At 41.3% G+C, this 22,761-nt stretch overlaps 1 protein-coding gene across 16 annotated transcripts in view; it reads left to right on the top strand.

The window, feature by feature from the left end:
• Positions 1 to 15,967: 15,967 nt before the first annotated feature.
• Positions 15,968 to 22,761, top strand: part of CLASP1 (cytoplasmic linker associated protein 1) — a 278,451-nt gene continuing 271,657 nt past the window's right edge. For all 16 annotated transcript variants that reach the window (XM_047722647.1, XM_047722646.1, XM_047722641.1 and 13 more), the window contains exon 1: positions 15,968 to 16,082. The gene's annotated coding sequence lies outside the window, so the exon portion shown is untranslated. The remainder of the gene's footprint in view (positions 16,083 to 22,761) is intronic.

Genomic DNA, 22,761 nt, shown 5'->3' with positions numbered 1-22,761 from the left:
AAAATTAGTAAAATATTAAAACTCTGAAAATATATAGTGCTAGTACTGGACACTCTCATGTTCTAACAGTTATTTCTGAGATCTTTTTGTCAAGCTGAAGATATGCATGTGCTAAGACCTCATAAATGTCACTAAGAAACTTACACATACAAGCATCAATAGTTTTTTTTTTTTTTTAAAGATTTTATTTATTTATTTGACAGAGAGAGATCACAAGTAGACAGAGAGGCAGGCAGAGAGAGAGAGAGGGAAGCAGGCTCCCTGCTGAGCAGAGAGCCCGATGCGGGACTCGATCCCAGGACCCTGAGATCATGACCTGAGCCGAAGGCAGCGGCTTAACCCACTGAGCCACCCAGGCGCCCATAAGCATCAATAGTTTTATAAAAATGTTTATACAGTGGGGCACCTGGATGGCTCAGTCGGTTAAGCGTCTGCCTTTGGCTTGGGTCATGATCCAAGGGTCTTGGGATTGAGCCCCGAATCGAGCTCCCTGCCCAGCGGGGAGCCTACTTCTCCCTCTCCATCTGCTTGTTCTGCCATTGTGCTCGCTCTCTATCTCTGTCAAATAAATAAATAAATAAAATCGTGGAAAAAATGTTTATATAGATCAAAAAAGTCCCAGCAAATCAAACACAACGAAACTCACTGAATGTCCATTAATAGATTAGATAAATGTCAAAACATTTATATAGTGAAATACCACAGAGTACTTAAAAATAAGTTAACACTCCAGCTATCTTCTTTTCTATAGGATGTATCCCAAAAGCATAGTATTGAGATAGAAAGGGGAGGGTGTGAGTTGTAGAAAGATATATATACGATAGCACTTACACTACTAAATATCACTTACGTATACATTTATGTATAGGAAAAACAAAAATTCATCACAGTTTCTATACTTTTTAAGATTTATTTATTTGGCAGAGAGAGAGAGAGCGAGCTAGAGAGCGCACAAACATGGGGAGCAGCAGGCAGAGGGAGAAGCAGGCTCCACGCTGAGCAAGGAGCCAGATGCGGGGCTGGACTCCAGGACTCTGAGATCATGACCTTAGCCGAAGGCAGAGATGCTTAACTGACTGAGCCACTCGGGTGGCCCTGTATTCTTTTTTGTATGCCCGATACTTTGTTAAATGCAAACAAAAATACAAAATAACTCACACTCTTGTGAGATAGCCCTCAAAAGCTTCTGTAAACTCTTTCCTTCCATTCTAATTTCATCATACTGATTCTAAAATATGTTGTCTGCTCTCAGGCTGGTGACACAATCAGTTTTTAACTTTAACCTCATGACTAAGACTCTCCTTCGTCTTGGGGAAGCCAAAGATTTACTTCCAGTTAGCAAGTCTGTACAGAAATGTCTTCCCACTTTATAATCAGTGTTTTCAAAATATTCCAACCTGTTTGCCTAATTTTCAGAGAAGGGGGAGTTCAGGAGCTGGATATAGGCTACCTTCTGTTAGAGAGTTCAAATTTCCTTGCCAGCTGGCTTTCAGACTACTAAAATTTTGGGGCAGGATTATCCAGGTCTAGTTCTTAATTTGTCACTAACCAGGAGTGCCAGACTTTACGTGAATCTCTTCATTACCGTGGACTTCAGTTTTCTCACAGTCCAACAAACGTGATGGATGAAATGATCTCTAAGGTACTTTCTTGATCCAACTTTCCAGGATCCTAAGGCAGATTTTGAGGCTTTGTCAAGACATTCCTTGCTGCAATTCTTCTCCTTGACCATTTCCACCAAGCAGGATGGATAAATCCTGGTGATCTCAAATCCCTGGACAACTTTTAGGAAAGCTATATTTGTCATATGCTCAAGTTGAAAATACAAAGTCAAATTTCCCACTTGCCACTAGGCAAATGTCCTGGCTTCTCATTTAGGTATAGATTAGCATTGTCTTTGTAATCTATACCAGCAGTTGTCTGGTAAATGCCTTTAAGTGGCTGGTAGTCTCTATGTCATAAAATTTTCTGACTTTCCCCTTGGTTGGCACTAAGAGGAATCGAATTTATTTTCTGAGGTAAGGTGCAAATACTTTTTGTTTAAAGTAAGATATTGTGGGGGTGCCTGGATGGCTCAGTGGGTTGAAGCCTTTGCCTTCAGCTCGGGTCGTGATCTCAGTGTCCGGGGATCGAGCCCCATGTCGGGCTCTCTGCTCGCAGGGAGCCTGCTTCCCCCCCTCTCTCTGCCTGCCTCTCTGCCTACTTGTGATCTCTCTCTGTCAAATAAATAAATAAAATCTTTAAAAAAAAAAAGATATTGTGTTATCAATGAACAAAAAGTCCTGACTGATAAGAAAGGTATGATTTTACCTTCTCAATTCATATAAATGTAAAATATATAGTTCTGTGGGAGTAGGAACTGTCAACTTCTAGTCAAACCTGTTAGTTTCAGGAGCCAGCAACTACCTGTTACAATCAGGAATTACAGGTTGAAAGCAACTACATACAGTCAGTTTAATTCACGTGGTATTTGAACTCAAAAGGAGACTGGTAAGTGGAATTTAAATATTACACAGTTAATAGCAGGGAGGGTGCCTGATCCCAGATGACTCAGAATGCCAGTGCAGTGTGGTAGGTGACGCAGGGAAATGCAGTGTAGCCGAATGCATGAGAGAGAGACGTTCATAGGGGAGTTACACAGCTAACTCATGCATGAGCAAAGGCAAATTTTGGGAATTAAGAAAATCCAAATATGTTTGGGGATCTTAGTGTAGTGACTGTAAACAACTAATATTGTGGATGCTATGATTGGTTTAGACATTAGCTGAAGCAATAAAGAAAATTGGAAAATAGGGCATGAATATAAGGAGATGATCAAAAAGGAGAAATAGGACTTGAGCTATTGTAAACAGCAGAAGGCAAGAGAATTTCATCCAGGAACAGGAAACTCTAAATAAATAACACCAACTAGGAAATATGGCAAACACAAATCTTATAAATAATTTAAAAATCTGCTGATTTCTTAATGCACCATTTAAATTTTAAACTGTAAGCTGGCAGAGTGACAGACTCCACCTTTATTTCAAGTCCTACATGATATAATTAATGTGGCAAAAACAAAAATAGAAGAAACACAATTGTGCAATTCTGGAGGAGCACAGATTCCCATGCGTGACAGTCAGGCATACTCTGCAATTTACAATACATAGCTGGAATTATTTTATCCTTAATACAAGTGAACAGGGGCGCCTGGGTGGCTCAGTGGATTAGGCCGCTGCCTTCGGCTCAGGTCATGATCTCAGGGTCCTGGGATCGAGTCCCGCATCGGGCTCTCTGCTCAGCAGGGTGCCTGCTTCCCTCTCTCTCTCTCTCTCTGCCTGCCTCTCCGACTACTTGTGATCTCTCTCTGTCAAATAAATAAATAAAAAATCTTTAAAAAAAAATACAAGTGAACAAATACAGGCAGGGATCTGTTATTTTGTTAAAGCAGACACAGTGGGGCAGTTTCGTTTACATATTCTGGCCCAGCTAATGAGCTTGTTCTCACTCTGCTGCATGACTGTGAAGTATGCGTGTGTATGTGATGGCCCACATGTCAGAATATGCCCATTTTGGGAAATATTATCTATGAAACTCAGTTTAGGAAAGATTTAGAGTTGCTTGAAATTATTAGAAAAAAATAAACCCTATCCAAATGGGAACTAGTCTAAATCATCATTCTGGTTCTGAGACTGAATGTCATAAGGGTGATTTTCAATGTTTTGTTTGGTTTAGCTCAAGAGCATTCCCTTCATTCCTCCTCAGCTTTCCTTGACCTACCCACACCTGCTAAGTAACCCCTTTCGTGTTTCGTGTTATATTGTTGTAACTATATAGTAATTTGTTTTCCTTACTAAACTGACTTCCTTGAGTGTAAAAACTGTATCTTTCTAGCTATGTCTACCCAGGGGCAGGTCAAGTTCTGGCAAAGGAGAGGCTATTAGATAATGTAAAAATAGAAGTACTTCACCTGGTTTCGAAGGTCTCAAAATGGTTCTCTGCATTTGGATGGGTTGATCAGGCCACTGGTGCGTCCATCTGTGAATTGGCATGGATCAGTTGCTTCAGACTCCTCACTGATGGGAGCTGACATCCCCAAACAGTTAGGTTACTGACAAATATGTCAGGTTATTTCCTTTTCGGCATTTGCCCTTTGTTCTTACCAAGGGTAAGGAATTGTCTTCAATAAGCCTGAACAGATCTGAATTACAACACATTGGGCAACAGGTAATGTTTAAAGGGCTATTTAATTATTTGTTCTGCATCAGAGCTATTCACAGAACCACCCAGATTTGTCATGCTTCTGATGGTAAAACGGTGACTTTCATACAGCCTTTGTTACGAGAAATACGTTTTTTCTAATGTCAATTTCACTAGTTGTGACAATATTGCAAACTGGAACTATCCTCTTCATTAAAGATGAAATGACCTTGCTGCTTGTGACTAGGTTAAGTGACTTGTCTAGGTCACACAGTGAGTGGATGGCTATAAGGGCACATTCTCCAGTAACTGCCACTAAGGTGTTTAAAGATGGGCTTATGGGCAGCATAAAACCTTGCCAGGTGAGGAAACCCTTGAGAGGTAAGTCAGACACCTGTCCCGTTTCTTTCAGTGGGTGATACTTACTAGGTAAGTTAAGTACTGAGAGAGGGAGTGGTTATGAACACAATTTAGCAAACTAGTTTCTGATCTTCTGTTTTCATCACATACAAAAGACACACCCTGACTCTGCCCAAATATTTCTGTAACATACCACTTCTCTAACAAAGTTTCCCAAGTAGCACAAATTCAGATTCCATATGGGCTACGAAGGGTGATAACAACATGCACTGCTGCTATTCTTCTTGAATTTTAATTTCTGTAGTCATATGCTATTTTTTCACCGAGATTACTGAACATTAAGTAAAGCCATCTAATTAAATTTAAGTATCTAATACTAAAGCATTTAGACTAACTTAGAGTGGGAGATATTGCCTAATGAAATCATAGGAAGAGAAAGAAATCTTACCTAGAGTTTGGTGATTTGGTCATTAGGACATGTTATCAAAAATACGCTATTGAATCTTTTAAGAATGACTTAAAAAATTACAAAAACATTATGTTGATAAAATAAAATGAAGAATATAGACATAAGTTTTAAAAATGACCAACAATTTTACCACCCACAGATACTCACTTGCTAATATTTTGATGTATTTACTTCGAGAAAGTTTTCTATGCCAAAGATGCATCTCATACATGAACCGATAACCTAGGGCAGGTACGCGTCGATCAGTTGCTGAGTAGAATATGATCAGAAAACAGATAAAAACAGGTAGGGGTGAAAATATTAATAAAAATATCATCCTCAAAAACATGGGGAAAAATCACCAAAAGACATAGAATCATAAAGCCAATAGGCCTTTACAGAACACTAATATAATGTTTTATTTTGTGAATAAAGAGACAGAATGTGACGAGCTGAGAATAGGTACAGCCAGAACTAGAATCCAGGAACCAAGACTTCTGCCATAATCTCCCTGCTTTTACAACGATTTTAACTGACTTTGTTACAAACATGATTGGATTTAATAATTGACAAACTCTGGCTTTGAAATGAACCCAAGTAGTGTGAGACGGGAAGAATAAATACAATGTTAATGGATCCTTTTTATTTATTATTGTTTTTTCAATACTTATTTATTTGATAGAGTGAGAGAGAGCTAGGAGGTGCAGGGGTGGGGGGAGGCAGGCGAGAGCGAGAGCGAGAGCGAGAGAGAGAGAGAGAGAGAGAGAAAGACAGAGAGAATCTCTAGCAGACTCCCCACTTGAGCATGGTGCCTGACACAGGGCTCAATCCCACAACCCTGATATCATGAGCTGAGCTAAAACTCAAGAGCAGGACGCTTAACCAACTGTGCCACCGAGGTGCCTGTGATGGATCCTTTTAATGCACCCATATTATATCTGCTAGAGATTAAGTTCACTACTTCAGTGTTTGGTCCTTTACAGGTTGTGCCCCCATTCTGTAGATAAGAACACTGAGGCCCAAAGAGGAAAGATAACTTGGTAAAGATGTTTAGCTAGGGTCCCACATACTCTGGATTGATGGGTACTCCCACTTACTCTGCTTTATTTACTCTGCCTTCAATTGAACTATTCCACTGTAACAACAAACTTAGGCAATGGTCACTAATTATTGCTAACTTCACAAACAGAAAATTAGAAGTTATGTGCCTCCTGATGGATGTATGGAGTAGTTCTGCTAAAAAACCCAAACCTGAATCAGAATACACCATACAGTATTATCAGGCATCTAGGGGGTAGAAGAATATATTAGAGACTCCCAGGAATATAATCAGAAACATCTAGAATGTAGGAAATATAGAGAGTAAATAATAAATAATTAGATATCTGCAATTAATAAATATCAAGGAAAAAGAGATGGGGGGGGAATCTAAAGAGACCTAAGAGACAAATAAATAACTAAAATGCAATGAATTGGCATTTGGATCCTGATTTGCATAAACTGTAATAAAAAAAGTCAAATGACAGGGGCGCCTGGGTGGCTCAGTGGGTTAAAGCCTCTGCCTTCGACTCAGGTCATGATCCCAGGATCCTAGGATCGAGCCCCGCATCGGGCTCTCTGATCAGCAGGAAGCCTGCTCCCCCCACCAACCACACCTGCCTCTCCGCCTACTTGTGATCTCTGTCTGTCAAATAAATAAAACTTTAAAAGAAAAAGTCAAATGACAGGTGCATTAATACCAAGCTTACAGAAATAAAAAGGATCAAAAGAGAACAGTATGAACAACTGAATGCCAACAAAGTAGATAACTTAGATGAAATGGATACATTTCTAGAAACACACAAAGTACTGAAACTGATTCAAGAAAAAACAGGAAATCTGGACAGATCTATAACAAGATATTAGCAATAAAAGAACAAAAAAAGCAAAATAAAACAAAACTACTCACGAAGAAAAGCCAGGGCCCTGATGGCTTCACTGGTGAATTTTTTTTTTTAAGTTTTATTTATTTATTTATTTGTCGGAGAGGGAGAGAGAGAAAGAGAGAGAGAGAGAGAGCACAGGCAGGGACAGCTGCAGGCAGAGCAGGCAGAGGGAGAAGCAGATTCCCTGCCAAGCAAGGAGCCCTATGCGGGAGTTGATCCCAGGACCCTGAAATCATGACCTGAGCCGAAGGCAGTCAACCGACTGAGCCACTCAGGTATCCCTCACTGGTGAATTATATAAAACATTTAAAAAAACAATAAATGTCAATACTTCATAAACTCTTCCAAAAAACCACACACACACACACAAAAAGAACAAAAACAGAAGAGGAGGGCATTTTCCCAACTCATTCTGTGTGGCCCTATTACTCTGATACCAAAAACAAAGCTATCACTAGAAAATTAGAGACTAATATCCCTTATGAATATAGATGCAAAGGTCTTCCAACAATACAGAAACAAATAAAAATTCAGCAACACATAAAAAGGACTATAACACTACTAACAAGTGGGATTTATCCCAGAAAGAAAGTTGGTTTGATATCTGAAAACCAGTTAATGTGTAATACACATTAATAAAGGACAAGTCACATTATCATCAAAACAGACAAAGAAAACAGATTTGGCAAAATCCAAAGCCTTTAATGATGAGAAAATAGTCAACAAACTAGGACCAAAGGAAAATATTCTCAATCTGATAAAGGCCATATATAAAAACTCCACAGCCATTTAATGGCAAATGACTTGAATGCTTAAGGAACAAGACAAGCATGTCCACTCTCACCATTTCAATTCAACATTGTACTAGAGGTTCTAGCTGGAAAAAAATCAGTCAAGAAAATCTAACGAGAGAGATACAGACTGGAAAGGAAGAAGCAAAAACAATCTCTCTTTGTAAATGACATGATTTTGTATCTAGAAAATGCTCAGGAATCCACTAAAAAAATAATGAGTGTGGCAAGTTTGCAGGATACAAGGTCAATATGCAAAAACTGTTTTTCTATACACTTGAAATGAGTAATCTGAAAATGAAAAAAAACCATTCCATTTACAATAGCATCAGAAAGAAAATATTTAAGAATAGATTTAATATATGAAGTGCAGAACTTACACTAGGAAAACTACAAAACATTGTAAGCAGCTAACATGATTTAAATGAATGGAATGACATTCCATGACCACGAATCAAAAGACTTATTATTATTAAAACAACAACAGTCGGGTGGCGCCTGGGTGGGTCAGACATTAGGCGTCTGCCTCTGGCTCAGGTCATGATCCTAGAGTCCTGGGATCCAGCCCACATCGGGCTCCCTGCCTCAGCAGGAAGCCTGCTTCTCCCTTTCCCACTCCCCCTGCTTGTGTTCTTGTTTACACCATCTCTCTCTCTCTCTGTCAAAAAAATAAATAAAATCTTAAAAAAAAAAAACATCCAAAAATCCCCAAAAAAGGCAATAGTCTTCAAATTTATTTTCAGATTCAGTAAATTCCCATCAAAATCACAACTGCATTTTTCCCCCCAGAAATGGACAAACTGACTGGAAAATTTATATGGAAATTCAAGGAATCCCAAATAGCCAAAACAACTGGAAAAGAAAAACAAAGTTGAAGGACTCACATTGCCCAATTTCACAAACTACAAAGTTATAGTAATTGAAACAGTGTGCATTGGCATAAAAAGACACACATACATTGAATAGATTTAGAGTCCAAAAATAAACCCATACATTATTATAGTCAACTGGTTTTGGACAAGGGTGCCAGGACAATGCAATGGAGAAAGAATGGGCTTTCCAACAAATCGTGGTGAGACAATTAGAAAGCTATCTGTAAAAGAATGAAGCTGGGCCCCTACCTCAGACCATATATAAAAATTAACTTAAAACGGACCAAAGACCTAAATGTAGGAACCAAAAGTATAAGACTCTAAGAAAACACAGGATTACACAATGGTTTCTCAGATAAGATACCGAACACACAGAAACAAATGAAAAAGAAGATAAACTGGACACTAAAATGGCAAACTTTTGTGCTTTGGAGAGTATCATCCAAGAAAGTGAAAAGACAACTCATGGGATATGAGAAAATATTTGCAAATCATCTATCTGCTGAGGGACTTAAATCTAGAATATATAAAGAACCTTTACAGCTCAATAACAGAAAGAACAATACAATTTAAAAAGTGGGCAAAGCATTGGAATAGACATTTCTCAGATGAGATATACGAGATGGCCAATATGCACCAAAAAGATGCTTGACGTCATTAGTCATCAGGGAAGTGCAAATCAAAGCCACAATGAAATATCACTATATACCCAACAGGACTAGTATAATAAAAAAGACATAATAACAAGTGTTGGTGAGGATATCTCCACTAGAACCCTCATAATCTGTTGGTAGGAATGTAAAATGTTTACATCTTCACAAGGGAAAAGAGTCTGGCCATTCCTAAAAAGGTTAAACATACAGTTATTATATGACCCAGCAACTCCAAACCTAATTATATAATCAAGAAAACTGAAAACATATGTTCACATGAAGTTTTGTAACAGATGTCCATTGTAGCATTATCCATAACAGCCATGAAGTAGTTTGGAACAACCCAATGTCCATCAACTAGGATAAACAAAGTGTGGTATATTTACATATAAATGAGATTTTTTTTTTTTTTTAAATTTGAGAGAGAGACAGAGATAGCAAGAGAGAGCATGAACAGAGAGGAGAGGGAGAAGCAGGCTCAACTGATTGCAGAGCTCAATCCCAGAACCTTGGGATCATGACCTGAGCTGAAGGCAGACACTTAACCAACTGAGCCAACCAGGTACCCCCATCCCAGGATTCCCAGGACTGTGACCTGAGCTGAAGGCACTTAACTGACTGAGCCCAACCAGGCGCCTCCATTTAGTTTTATTCAACAATAAAACAGAATGAAGTACTGTCACATGCTACAATATAGAAGAAACTTGAAAACATGCTAAGTGAAGGAAGCTGGTCATATATCGTAGGATTCTATGTATATGAAATGTTTGGGACAGGAAAATCCACAGCGACAAAAAAATAAATTAGTGGTTGCCTTGGGCTGGTGGACTGGGGAAAAATGGGTAGTGACTACTGATAAGTACAGGGTTTCTTTTTTGGGCTGATGAGGCTTTTCCAAATGGTTTGTAGGGGCGCCTGTGTGGCACAGTCTGTTAAGCATCCAACTCTTGGTTTTGGCGCAGGTCCTCATCTCAGGGTTGTGAGATCGAGCCCTGTGTCCACTCCCTACTCAGAGTGGAGTTGGCTTCAGATTCTCTCCCTCTCCCTCTGCCCTTCCTGCTGATGCTGTGTCTCTTTAAATCTTTAAAACAAAATGGATTGTAGTGATGATTGTACAGCTCTTTGAATATACTAGACTGTTGAATTACAAACTTTAAATGGATGAACGGTATAGTATATGAATTATCTCTCTGTAAACCTGGTAGCCAAAAAATTATGAGACAATCAGGGAAATCTGAAGATTGACTGGGTTAGACCATGATACTAGGTATTAATTTCTTAGGTATGATGGTGGTATTGAGTTATATTCATTTAAGGGAGAATCTTATTTTTTTTTTTTTAAAGATTTTATTTACTTATTTGACAGAGATAGACACAGCGAGAGAGGGAACACAAGCAAGGGGGGTGGGAGAGGGAGAAGCAGGCTTCCTGCTAAGCAGGGAGCCCAATGCAGGGCTTGATCCCAGGACCCTAGGATCATGACCTGAGCCAAAGGCAGACACTTAATGACTGAGCCACCCAGGCGCCCCGAGAATCTTATCTTTCAGAAATACTAAAATATTTGTGGATGAAATAATTTTAAAAATTATTCTCTTGACCCTACCTATCCCTTGAAATATCGCTCCACTTTTCTTCCCTCCCCTATCTCCCCGCCCAATTATCTATCCTCCTCCTTTCCAATTCTGTTCCTACCACTCTCTTTTGGACCCATTCCAATCAGGCTTCCATCCTTACCCCTCCACTGCTATGGCCAACAGTTAATTATAGCCCATTAGCAATTGACTTGGTTGCTCTTCCTTGTTTCCTTTCCTGATTTCCCTTTTTTTCAGTGGCTGACCTTTCTGTCTCCTTTGCTGGCTTCATTACCACCCCAGTCCTTAAATGCTAGAGTACTTCAGGGCTCAGTCTTTAGATAATTTTCTCAAATTTTTGTCTACACTTAATATCTAGATCATGTGACGGCTTTTAATACTAGGTGCTTGTGTCTCCCACATTTACATATTCAGCCTAGACCTTTCTTCTGAACTCCAGATTCAATATCTAACAGTCTTGATAGTCCCATGTGCTAATTTAATAGGTATTTTATTGTTTGTTTGTTTGTTTGTTTGAAGTAGGCTCCATACCCAGTGTGGAGTCCAATATGGGGCTTAAACTCATGGCCCTGACATCAAGACCTGAGCTGAGCTCAAGAGTTGGACACTTAACCAACTAAGCGACCCAGGTGCCCCTTAAAAGATATTCTAAACTCAACATCTCCAAAACTGAATTTCTTATTGCTTCCCATTCCCATCCTGCTCCTCCCAGTCCTTGCCATTTCAGTAAACGGCAGCTCCATTCTTTAAACTGCTCAGTCAAAAAATACTGGGGAGTCCCCTTAACTCCCCTTTTGCTTACACCCTGTATCAACCAATTTATCAAATCCTATGTGCCGTCTTGGCTGAATATATCCAGACACCTTACCATTCCACTGCTTGCACTTTCCCCAAGCCCCCATGGTCTCACTTGCAGAACTGCAATAGCCTCCTAATCGTCCCTCTTGCTCCCTTACAATCTATTCTCAAAACTCCCTTACTCTCAAAAACAGAAGCTATAGTGGTTCTTTAAAAATAGAAGTAAAATCATTTTACCTCTCTGCTCAGAACCTTCCAATGGCTTCCCCTCTCAGTAAAAGCCAAAATTCGTACAATGCCCTGTAAATCCCCACACAATTTGGCATCCTGTTACCTTTGACCTCATTTCCTACTTTTTGCCTGCCACACTCTGCTTCTGTCGCTCTGGCCTCCTTTCTGTGCTTAGAATGTAGTAGACGTCTTCTTCCCTCACAATGACTTCTGCACTTGCCATTCTTTCTACATGGAATGTTCTTCTCTCAAGATGGGCATTTCTTGCTCCCTCACCTCCATCAGATCTGTACTCAAAGTATGTTTCTCAGTGGGCCCCCACCCTCACCTGTCCTGTTTAAAAAGAAACCTCTTTCCCTATCCTCAGCACTCCTTTTTTCTCCCTTACCGCTTCATTTTCCCCCCATAACACTTATCCTACCTGACACAGTTTATCCTTCATTTGCTATTTTATTTTCTATTTCCTACGAGAACATGGATTCCTCCCCCCACCCCCGCTTTGCTAAGTGTTTGGCACATAATTGGTGCACAGTATTTCTAAGCATGTGAACACTACTTAAAATGCACTTATAATCTCTGCTTCATGTTTGGTGCTAGCTTCATAAGCATTTGAGCATGTATCCCTGAGGAAGATGAGGCTGACTGAATAGAAACACTGTCCACTCAATCAAGACTATGATATCCATCTTTGTAAAGGAGACCAATGCAGAGACGAGGAATTCTAGAGGGTCAGATTTCAACGGCTGTCTTGGTACCAATAAGCCATGTGACATTGGGCAAATAAGTTTTCCTTTCTGGCCATTTATTTCCTCCCCTGCCAAATGGATCATTGCTTTGAATGATCCCATAGGGTTTCTGAGAATGTAAGATGAAAGATGAAATGCTGAGTAGGAAATGATGTGTCTTATTAATTTCTCTAGTACGTACAAAGATATACTTACCTGGCATTTTAAGATTTTAAAATAAAATCTTAAGATTTTAAAACTTTTAAGATTTTATATATTTGAGAGAGAAAAAGAGAGAGAGAGAGAAAGACAGAGAGAGCATGAGCTGGGGAAGGGCAGAGGGAGATACAGATGCCCTGCTGAGCAGGGAGCCTGACTTGGGGCTCAAGCCCAGGAACCTGGAACGGTGACCTGAGCCAAAGGCACACACTTAACCAACTGAGCCACCCAGGTACCCCTGGCATTTTATATTTTTTAAGGGCAATAAACATACCTGCAATCAAACCTCAGAGTTTCTTTTAGGGACCTTAGACCATGTAGTGTAGTTTTGCTGTGCTAAGCCCTTATAATACTAGTAATTTGTGAAAGTTCTTGATGTCAGCATATTCCTTCTCCTGTCAAGACTCATTTTTTTTTTTTTAAAGATTTAATTTACTTATTTGAGAGAGAGTGCACAAGCAAGAGAGAGGGAGAGAGCACAAGCAGGGGAGGCAGAGGGGCAGGAGAAGGAGAAGCAGACACCTGCTGGGCAGGGAGCCTGACATGGGGGGCTTGATTCCAGCACCAGGGGATCATACCTGAGCCGAAGACAGATGCTTAATTCACTGAACCACCCAGGCGCCCCTGAAGACTCACTCTTAACATCTGAATTGTTTTCTTTCAATATCCTTGTCCAAATGAGTAGTCAGTGCCCGTGGATGTCCAGCTCCCATGGGAGTTTTGTTTCCTAATCATTTGTGTGCGTGTGTATGGTTGGTGAGTTTCCCTGCAGCCCATCTGTAAACCAGAACCTTGATTTTCTCACTGGTAAATGTGGTGAATAACAATTGGCTCATATTTATTTTGCTGGATTCAATGATACATCAATACTCTACATAAAACGATAGTACAATGCTAGGGATATCTTAAAGCCTCCAATGGAGTATGTATTGAACTTCTATGTATGTATTGAACCGCCAGGGTCGCGTCCTAAAACAGTGCTTTTACCATATTACTATCCCCAGTCCAGGACCTGAAACAATTTGGCTTTCTTTTGGTCTCTAAGTCTTCCCCATCCTATTGAAAGCAGTCTCACAGGTGTGTGTTTACCCTTGTTCACAGCAGCATTACTCACCACAATCAAAAGGTGTAATTAACCCAAGTATCAACTCTGGTATATAAACACAATAGAATATGATTCAGCCTTAAAAACGAAGGAAATTCTGACACATGTTACAACACTGAAGAACCACCAGGATCTTATGCTGAGTGAGATAAGCAGACCACGGAAAGACAAACACTATATGATTCCACTTACATCTGAGTTGTCAAATTTAGAGACTTAAGTAGAATGGTGGTTGCCAGGACTTGGTGGAGTGAGGAATGAGGAGTTGTTTATTAGGTACAGAACTGCAGTTTTATAAGATGAAAAGAGGGGATACCTGGGTGACTCGGTTAAGTGGCTGCTTTCCGCTAGGGTTGTGGCCCCAAGGTCCTGGGATTGAGCCCCACCATTGGATTCCCTGCCCAGAGGGAAGCCTGCTTCTGCCTGCAGCTCCCCCTGCTTGTGCTCACCTCTCTCTCTTTCTCTGACAAATGAATAAATAAAATCTAAAAACAAAAAAAGGTGAAAAAGTTCTGGAGATGGGGATTCACAGCAATGTGAATGTACTTAACTTTACTGGCCTGTGTAGTTAAGAGTGGATAAAACGGTAGATTTTGTGTTATGTGTATGTCACCATAATTTAAAGTTTAAAAAAAATTCACCACCTTATTTTTCAAACCTTTTTTCCCACTCTTCCCCTGTATCCCCCCTACCCCCACGCTTTTTAATTTACTGCTCTCTACATTGTACTCCCAGCGAAACACTTTCTTTATAGTCTTTGCCCCAAGGAGCTTCTTCCCTGGAATGCTTTCATCACCACCCAACCATTTTCAAAAGGTTGTCTGTGCTTTCGCCCCGAAGACAGGTTACTTTTCCTAGATCGAACTAGAAGTCACACCCTCCATGACATGCCTGCACCTCCAGACCAGAGTCCTTTCCCTTTCCTGCACCGCAGAGAGGAGCGAACACAGGGCTTTACTGCTTTACGTGCGTCTCTCCAGCCGTAACATCTAAGCTGAGTAACAGGGGCGTTTATCTCACCACCCTCCCGCACCCTTCTCACACAAACACACTCCACCGCCACCGACCTCGGCATTCAAGAGCTCACAGTGAAAACTCAACGCGTTGGGCATCGAGATGGAGAGAAGGCAACTCACACTCCCAAGGAGCGATTTCGTCGACGCAGTGTGTAATTTCACACAAAAGCTCTCGGTGTCAAATTACCTGCGAACATAGGGGTTTGACGCGGAAAAATTGCGGTTCCTTGGGGATCCTTAAAAGCAGCCCGATAATTTGCACAGCTTTCTACCCTCCGAAACACGTTCTCACGCATCCGAAAGTAATGCGAGAGGGAAGACCAAAGCAGCGTTATTTGTAGAGGCGCTCAAGTAAGAAAGAAAGGGGTTGTGGCTGGCCGTCTCAAGAGTCTCCGAAGCCACCACGGGCCGACCGCCCTCCAAGAAGAGCCAAGAACCGTTAAAAAGGTTGTGCTTCCGGCTCAAGTGTCGGCGCCTAATTGAGAAGGGAAGAGAGAACGGATGCAAGCCCCGGTACGGAAAGTCGCAGGGTACAATTTCCTTCATCCTAGTTGCCCGATGGTGGGGGCGGGATGTGCGTAACCCAGAAGTAAAAGTCCGTTTCCCTCAGATATTAGACCTCGACCACAGGAAGTCCCGGCCGGACGACTTTTATCCAGGCTTTCCTGACTCCCCCTCAGCTCTATTCATTTCACTCCCTGCATCGTGGTGCTCTGTAGCCGCGGCCCCTTACATCCGACCCTCGTGTTTTGGCCTGAGTTTTGTCGCAACTACCCAGGGACCCCCGACAGCACCTGGGCCACCCTTCCCTTAAAGAATTTTTACCCTACGGGTCCCCATCGGGGTCAATTAACGTTCTTGGAAGGGGGAAAAGCTCAGGGGATCTGTAGCTCCCTAAACCTAGCACAGCCAGGCCGGCGCCTGCGCGGGCGTTACCATAGAGAGCAGCCGCCTCTCTGGTCTCTGTTTGCACTCTCTATGGTCGAGCCTGGTCCGTGGCGGTAAAAGGGAGTCCGCACTGCGCAGGCGCCCTCGGCTTCTATTTTTTTTTTTTTTTTTTTTTTTTTTTTTTTTTTAATCCCCGCACCGAGAGCTTAACCTCATTGGGGTGGAGGAGAAGGCGGCGGCTCTCCGGTCCGCAGCGGCAACAGTAGCGAATAATACGACTGTAAGTACCCGATTAGGGCGAGGAGATTCAGACCCAGCCCTCCGAGGCCTTTGCCCCCTCGCCTGCCGGGGCGGACGCTGAGTCTGGGTGGGGGCGATGTCCAGCGCTGTCATCGGCTCTTGGGTGCACTTTGGGGGGAGGGGGCGGCCCTAGGGGGGAGCGGGGCGGGGAGCGGGATGGGATGGTTGTTTATCCTACCGGTAGGTCCCTAATCCCAGGCTGCTTTGCAGAGGGAGGAGGGGGCGGTTGTGGGGTCAGCTCGGCTTTGTGTGCCCCTCTCTCTTTTCCTTTCCCAGACCCCACCCCAGGCCCCCTTCCTGACCCGTGTCTTCCCGGCAGGGTGGGAGAAGCCAGTGAACAGCCCAGTCGTGTTTGAAAAGAGCCGGGGATTGCGAGGGGAGGGGGCGAGGGAGAGAAACCCACAACAACTAGTCATCGGCGAGTGATGGGTGTGGAGAAAGATCCAGAGGGAAGGGGTGCCGGGGAGGCGGGCGGCCGGGGCTCCCAGCCGGGCCAGACAAAAGCTGAGCGAGCGGCGCCTAGCTGAGCTGGGGGCCGGGCGGGTTGCAGAGGGTCCCTTGGTCCCTGAGGCCCGCAGAGAGCTGATTTCCGAAGCCGGGAAAGCGGACAAGTGCTGAGTTACGCCTTGTGCAACCTCCTCAACTTGCCTTTGTTGTTCTTTGGTATTGGCAGAGCCGCTCTGACGAAGATGAGTGTGTGATCTTGCACGTTAGCCTGGTTGGGTACAATGGAGCTAATCGAATTTTGCTTTCCATTTTCCGAGCCGCTCGGATGAGTATGGGGTTTTCCAGAGTCTAACTTATTACATAATGTTATATATAAAATAGTTGTGTTTATTTCTCAGATTAAAAAAAAAAAAACTAGGTGAAGTCCTTTGAAGCATGTTTTGTTGCATACGGGTGAATTTTTTTGTTTTAGTGTTGGTTCACTCAATACTGACCGTTTGTAGAACCTGTGAGTTCTTTAATTTGTAGATGTGGCAGTGAGAGCTTTGGATTCTGTAGTCCTTTGGGAGGCAGTGATGCAGAAGAGTCAGAAGGGAGAAATAGTTTCATGCTGCCATGTGCCTTGCACCCTATTCTGGTGTCACAGTATAAATTCTAGCTTTAAAGATTGTTGCTTTTATTACTATTATTATTTGTGATATTTACTGAGCTCTGGGTATGAGGGATCCTGGACAGTGGGCTCCTTTTGCTCATAAAGGGAGTGGGAGAATAGTAACATTGATGCAGAGACCTTATAGATAAAAACAAAACCACAATGTCCCAGAGTTAGTGAATATTATTTATCTTCTCCATTTGCTAAGAAAGATTTAAATTTTTGTGAGCTGTTTGCTTATTCGTTTTGGTAAAGTCGTGTAACTGCACCATTCTTACCCATTGTTACTCAGATCTGTTTCTGTAATTCATAGTTTGTAAGCTAACATGGAGCAGCACTATTTCTGATTTTTAAAGTTTTTTTTTTTTTTTTTTAGCTGAGTTTTCAGCCCTAGCTTTATATTCTCCCAGCTAAAGTTAACCAAAGTTAGAAATCCTTTGAAGTGACCGTTGGTGGTGGGGGTGTCAAATATTGTATCTCCATGTTACAGTCTAAGCTGAGTGGTAAATACAGGAAAGGCCTTCGCTAACCTTACACCTTAAATTAGTGTTGGAACTGAAAACCCGTATCTCAGGATTTGGGCCACAGACTCAACTTCTATCTAAAAGAGGTAAGCATTTTTTTGTACTAAAGGAAAAAACTGAAGGTTGGTGTTTATGCTTCAGTAACCACTGCGATAGAATCTCTTAAGTGTAGTTTGGATGATGGGAACTTACTTTTTATAGAGCAAGATTTCAGATACTTAAAATAGTTTGACAGGGACACTGAGAAATGATCGGCCAAAGAACATTAAGTTTATTGTTCATGTGTATTACGTTTTGTTCATTGGTTTTGGGTTTAGATTTTTTTTTTTTTCTTCAGTAGTTAATTCTATTTTCTTGGGTGGCTCAGTCTCACAGTTTATAAGTTGAGTGAGAGATAGTTTCTTGGATCTGAGACTTAAATTTGTTTCTGAGAGTCCGTTTCTTAACAATCTTCTATTTATAAAATCGTTCGTAGATTATACTATTTTTAATTTAGTACTATTGATAAGTGGTATAAGCACTTAAGGGATTATAATGTTAGGCTAAGAGCTGAGTTATTAAAACTGCCAGTTTTGAAAACTGCAAGCAAAACAGAATCATCGAAAAGGTTTCTTTGAAAATAAGAGAAGGATTTATTAGTCTTAAAAAAAAAAAAGAAAAAGAACTAAGCAAGGGAGGAGTCATTGATGATAGAGTTTTTGGTGTGTAAAATGTAATTTGAGAAGGTAAACCAAACCTTTCTTCCCAGTGCAAGCAGGACAGTGTCCATAATGTGTGAGTGTGTTTGCCTGAATGACCTCCAAAGGCCTTCTTTTTTTAAAAGCCCTGGAGTTTAGTGGTTATTTCTGCTGGGTCTTCAGCGCTCCAGGGCTTGCCTGCTTCCTTTATGCTCAGATCGTACTGCTATACTGCAGGCTTTTCTTCTCCAGATCGTTATGGCAGCGCCAGTCCATCTCCCCCCATGGATCCCTAAAGATGTGGCTCACATGTGCTCGAACACGGACTTTCTTTCAGAATGCCTGTGTTGACTTCCCTCCTGTTTCCTGCCTGGAAATCTCATTCCTTGCTGATTCCTTTTGTATCCATTACCTTCCTCCCTGGGAGACTGATGCCTGTGCTTGTATTCTTTACATCCTCGAGGGCATTGGGAGTTTGTACGACACTGTGATATCCTCTGTGCTTACTACAGAGTGTAACTAGGGACTTGTGTAACTAGTCACTTTAAATGTATGAAATGTGAAAGAATGAATAAATGTATTGTAACTTAGAATACTTTGAGCTTTGAAAGAACTCTTAGAGGCTTCATAGACCAACCACTGTCCTACCTTTTGTCTACTCTGTTCTGATCATCAACCTTACATTGCAGATGTGCTTCTCTGTTACTGGACAGGTCTTGGTTGCTAGAAAGCTAGTTTAGAGTGTACCAAAATCTGCCACTCTCCTGTTGGGTGTTCTTGGTTGTACCCCCTGAAGCAACATGAAGTCTGTTTCTTCTCCACATAATAGCCTTTCATTTCCTAGGACAGTCATCAGGCTGTCTGTAGATTTATTGATGAATTAATTTATTAAACTCTTTCTTAGTTAGCTACCAGGTATTATGAGGGTACAGCTGAAAAGACTACATGGTCCAGGGCTCACAGTCTAATAGAGGAACAGAATATTACAAAGTGATGCCAGTTACGCTGGAAGTATGTAAACAGCCCTAGATCCTTTGTCGCCTCGTGGTTTTTATAAAATTTTTTTTAAAGATTTTATTTTATTTTTTTAGAGAGTGAGCGGCTCCTAAGCTCAGATTTGCAGGGGAGAGGGGCAGAGGGAGAGGGAGAGAGACTCTCAAGCCAGTTCGGTGCTGAGTGCAAAGTCTGTGGGGCTCGATCTCACAGCGCTGAGATCAAGACCTAAGCTGAAACCAAGAGTCAGATGCTTAACTGACTGCGCCACCTAGTCACCCCAAGATTTTAATTTTTTTTTTTTTTTAAGATTTTATTTATTTACTTGTCAGAGAGAGATCACAAGTAGACAGAGAGAGAGAGAGAGGGAAGCAGGCTCTCTGCTGAGCAGAGATCCCGATGCGGGACTTGATCCCAGGACCCTGAGATCATGACCCGAGCTGAAGGCAGCAGCTTAACCCACTGAGCCACCCAGGCGCCCCAAGATTTTAATTTTTTAAAGTAATCCCTATACCCAAAATGGGGCTCAAATTTACAACCCCTAGGTGAAGAGTCCCATGCTCTTCAGACTAAGCCAGCCAGGTGTCCCCTTCCGTCATGGGGAAATCAGATTTTACTGCGCTGCTTTCTTTAGGCAAATGCAGTGTCTGAAAAGAAACAGAATTTGAGGTGATCTGACCAGAGTATACAGCTGTTGTCTTAAGTTAAGAAACTGTATCAATGGTTTTCAAACTTTGTTGTACATTCTGGCTCTGCCACTTACTAGCCCTGTGACTTTGGACCATGGGCCTATTAAATAATTTCTTTGTATTTTAATAATTTCATCTGTAAAACAAGGGCGAAGGGAGGGCAGTATTAACAGTACTTATAGGGTTGTAAGGATTAAGTGAGATAGTATATGTCAAGTGCTCAGAGTAGTGACTGGCATATAGTAAGTGGATATACATGGTATTCCTCTAAGTCTTTGTGTAGGAGTTAGTATTAGAAAATTAGAGTATAAGAATATTATTGTATTAGAGAATTAATGATAATATAGCATAAGAAGCAATAATCAAGTCATAGAGTCACTTGAATTTGTTAAAATACAAATGGTCTGAACTTATTTATTCCTGTCCACTCAGAGATTTTGGTCAATTAAGTCTGTGAGACCTGGACAGCCACAGTTGAACAACCCCCAGGTGGTTCTTAAAAAAAACCTCAAAACCCAAAATTAACACTCTGTGTTAATTTTGTTAGTGATTGCATTTGCTTTTACAAATTAAAAATTTACCAAGTAACATATGAATAGATTCTCCTGAAAGACTGAAACAGTGCAGGGGAGCCTGGGTGGCTCAGAAGATTAAGCATCTGCCTTCAGCTTAGGTCATGATCCTAGGGGCCTGGGCTGGAGCCCCACATCAGGCTCCCTGCTCAGCGGGGAGCCTGCTTCTCCCTCTCCCTCTGCTATTCTCCCCAGCTTGTGCTCTCTGGCTCTCTCTGTCTCTCGATCAAATAAATAAATTAAATCTTTTTTTTTTTTTTAAGATTTTATTTATTTATTTGACAGAGAGAGATCACAAGCAGGCGGAGGGGCAGGCAGAGAGAGAGGAGGAAGCAGGCTTCCCGCCGAGCAGAGAGCCCGATGCGGGGCTCGATCCCAGGACTCTGAGACCATGACCCGAGCCGAAGGCAGCGGCTTAACCCACTGAGCCACCCAGGCGCCCCTAAATAAATTAAATCTTAAAAGAAAAAAAATATTGAAACAATGCAGATAAAGGTAAGGGTTTGGCCCCAGATCTCAGGCCCCCTGGGAGGCATATCCACTTATCAGTTTGAAATGTACCCTTCTAAACAACTGTTCCTCTTTTTGGTAGCTACACATATGTGAGTATCTTCTTAATAATAAATAATAGCTAGATTTAAGGGAAAAAACACCCAATTTTCAAAGCACTTTTACGTTCATAATCATCTTTGCTCCTCTCCTAAAAGTCCTTTGAGGTAGATGGGGAAGATAACATCATGATCCTACAAATTTACAAATGAGAAACTAAGATCTGCAGGTTGAGGCTCAGTCTGAGATAGCGCTAAGAGAGCCAGGCCTTCAATTTCTCAACTTAAATGTTCTTTTCCTGTCACTGGCTCTTAGTTACATAATTTTGTTGGATTATTGAAGTTACAGTTCATGAAATCTTCTGATCTTTTTGCCATGTGAATAGCTGCCTCCTGTCTTTTAGTGTGTTTCTACTTGCTTTTAAAATTCAAATATAATATTACATGTATCTTAGAAGATTGAAAAAAATAAAAAAATGTCCGTGGGACTGTCTGTTACCATGGCACATTTTGGTGAGTTTATGTTTGTTCAGGATAGCTGAATCCACTTTCCACCTGTCTTTGTAAGTGTTTTCCAGTTACCTTTCCAAGCAGAATCAGTTAAATTTATTATAATAACATAATAGAAACTTGAGAGACCAGAGGGGGAAAAGTAACATCAGATTCTCCTAACACAAGCTATTATTTCTTAATGTATCACCTTTGAAGCTATCCATATATTTGTACTTTGTAGTAATTCATATTAGGTCTTTTTTAAAAAAGATATTATTTATTTATTTGACAGAGATCACAAGTAGAGGGGCGGGGAAGCAGGTTCCCTACTGAGCAAAGAGCCCGCAGAGGGGCTTGATCCCAGGACCCTGAGATCTGAGTGAGACCTGAGCCAAAGGCAGAGAGGCTCAACCCACTGAGCCACCCAGGCGCCCGTAATATTAGGTCTTGCATGTTGTGTGACTGCTTTCCTTGTAATGACATATCACTCATCATTTAAGTTTTTTAATAGCTTTGTCATTTGAGATGATATGACAGATTTTGGGAAACTGGGGTCCTTGACATAAGTATCTTTTTTTTTTTTAAAGTTTACTTACTTATTTAAGTAATCTCTACACCTGATGGGGGCTCAAACTCATGACCACAAGATTAAGTCTCATGCTCTTCCAACAGCCACCAGATGCCACTTTTCTTTTTTTTTTTTAATTACATAGACTACAACAGTGACTATCTTTTTGAGTAGAGTTGGCATCTTTTGTGTTGTTTCTTTAGGGTACATTCAAAGAAGTGAGTATTGGGTGATCTTTGATACACATTGCCTGATTGCTGACCAAAAAGTTGTATCAGTTAATAATTTTCCCAGCCCCCTAAGAATGTATCAATTCCACAAAAATTTTACCAACTTCTGATAATATATTTTAAGTGTATTTTTTGTTACTGTGAGAGATGTGGAATGGCACATTATTTTTATTTTTCATTTATTTTAAGAAAGAATAAGCAGTGCACCTGGGTGGCTCAGTCGTTAAGCATCTGCCCTCGGCTTGGGTCATGAACCCAGGGTCCTGG

Source organism: Lutra lutra, chromosome 3 (genome assembly GCF_902655055.1).
Source record: "Lutra lutra chromosome 3, mLutLut1.2, whole genome shotgun sequence".
Lineage (NCBI taxonomy): Eukaryota > Metazoa > Chordata > Mammalia > Carnivora > Mustelidae > Lutra > Lutra lutra.
This window is presented reverse-complemented; position numbering and strand designations above follow the sequence as displayed.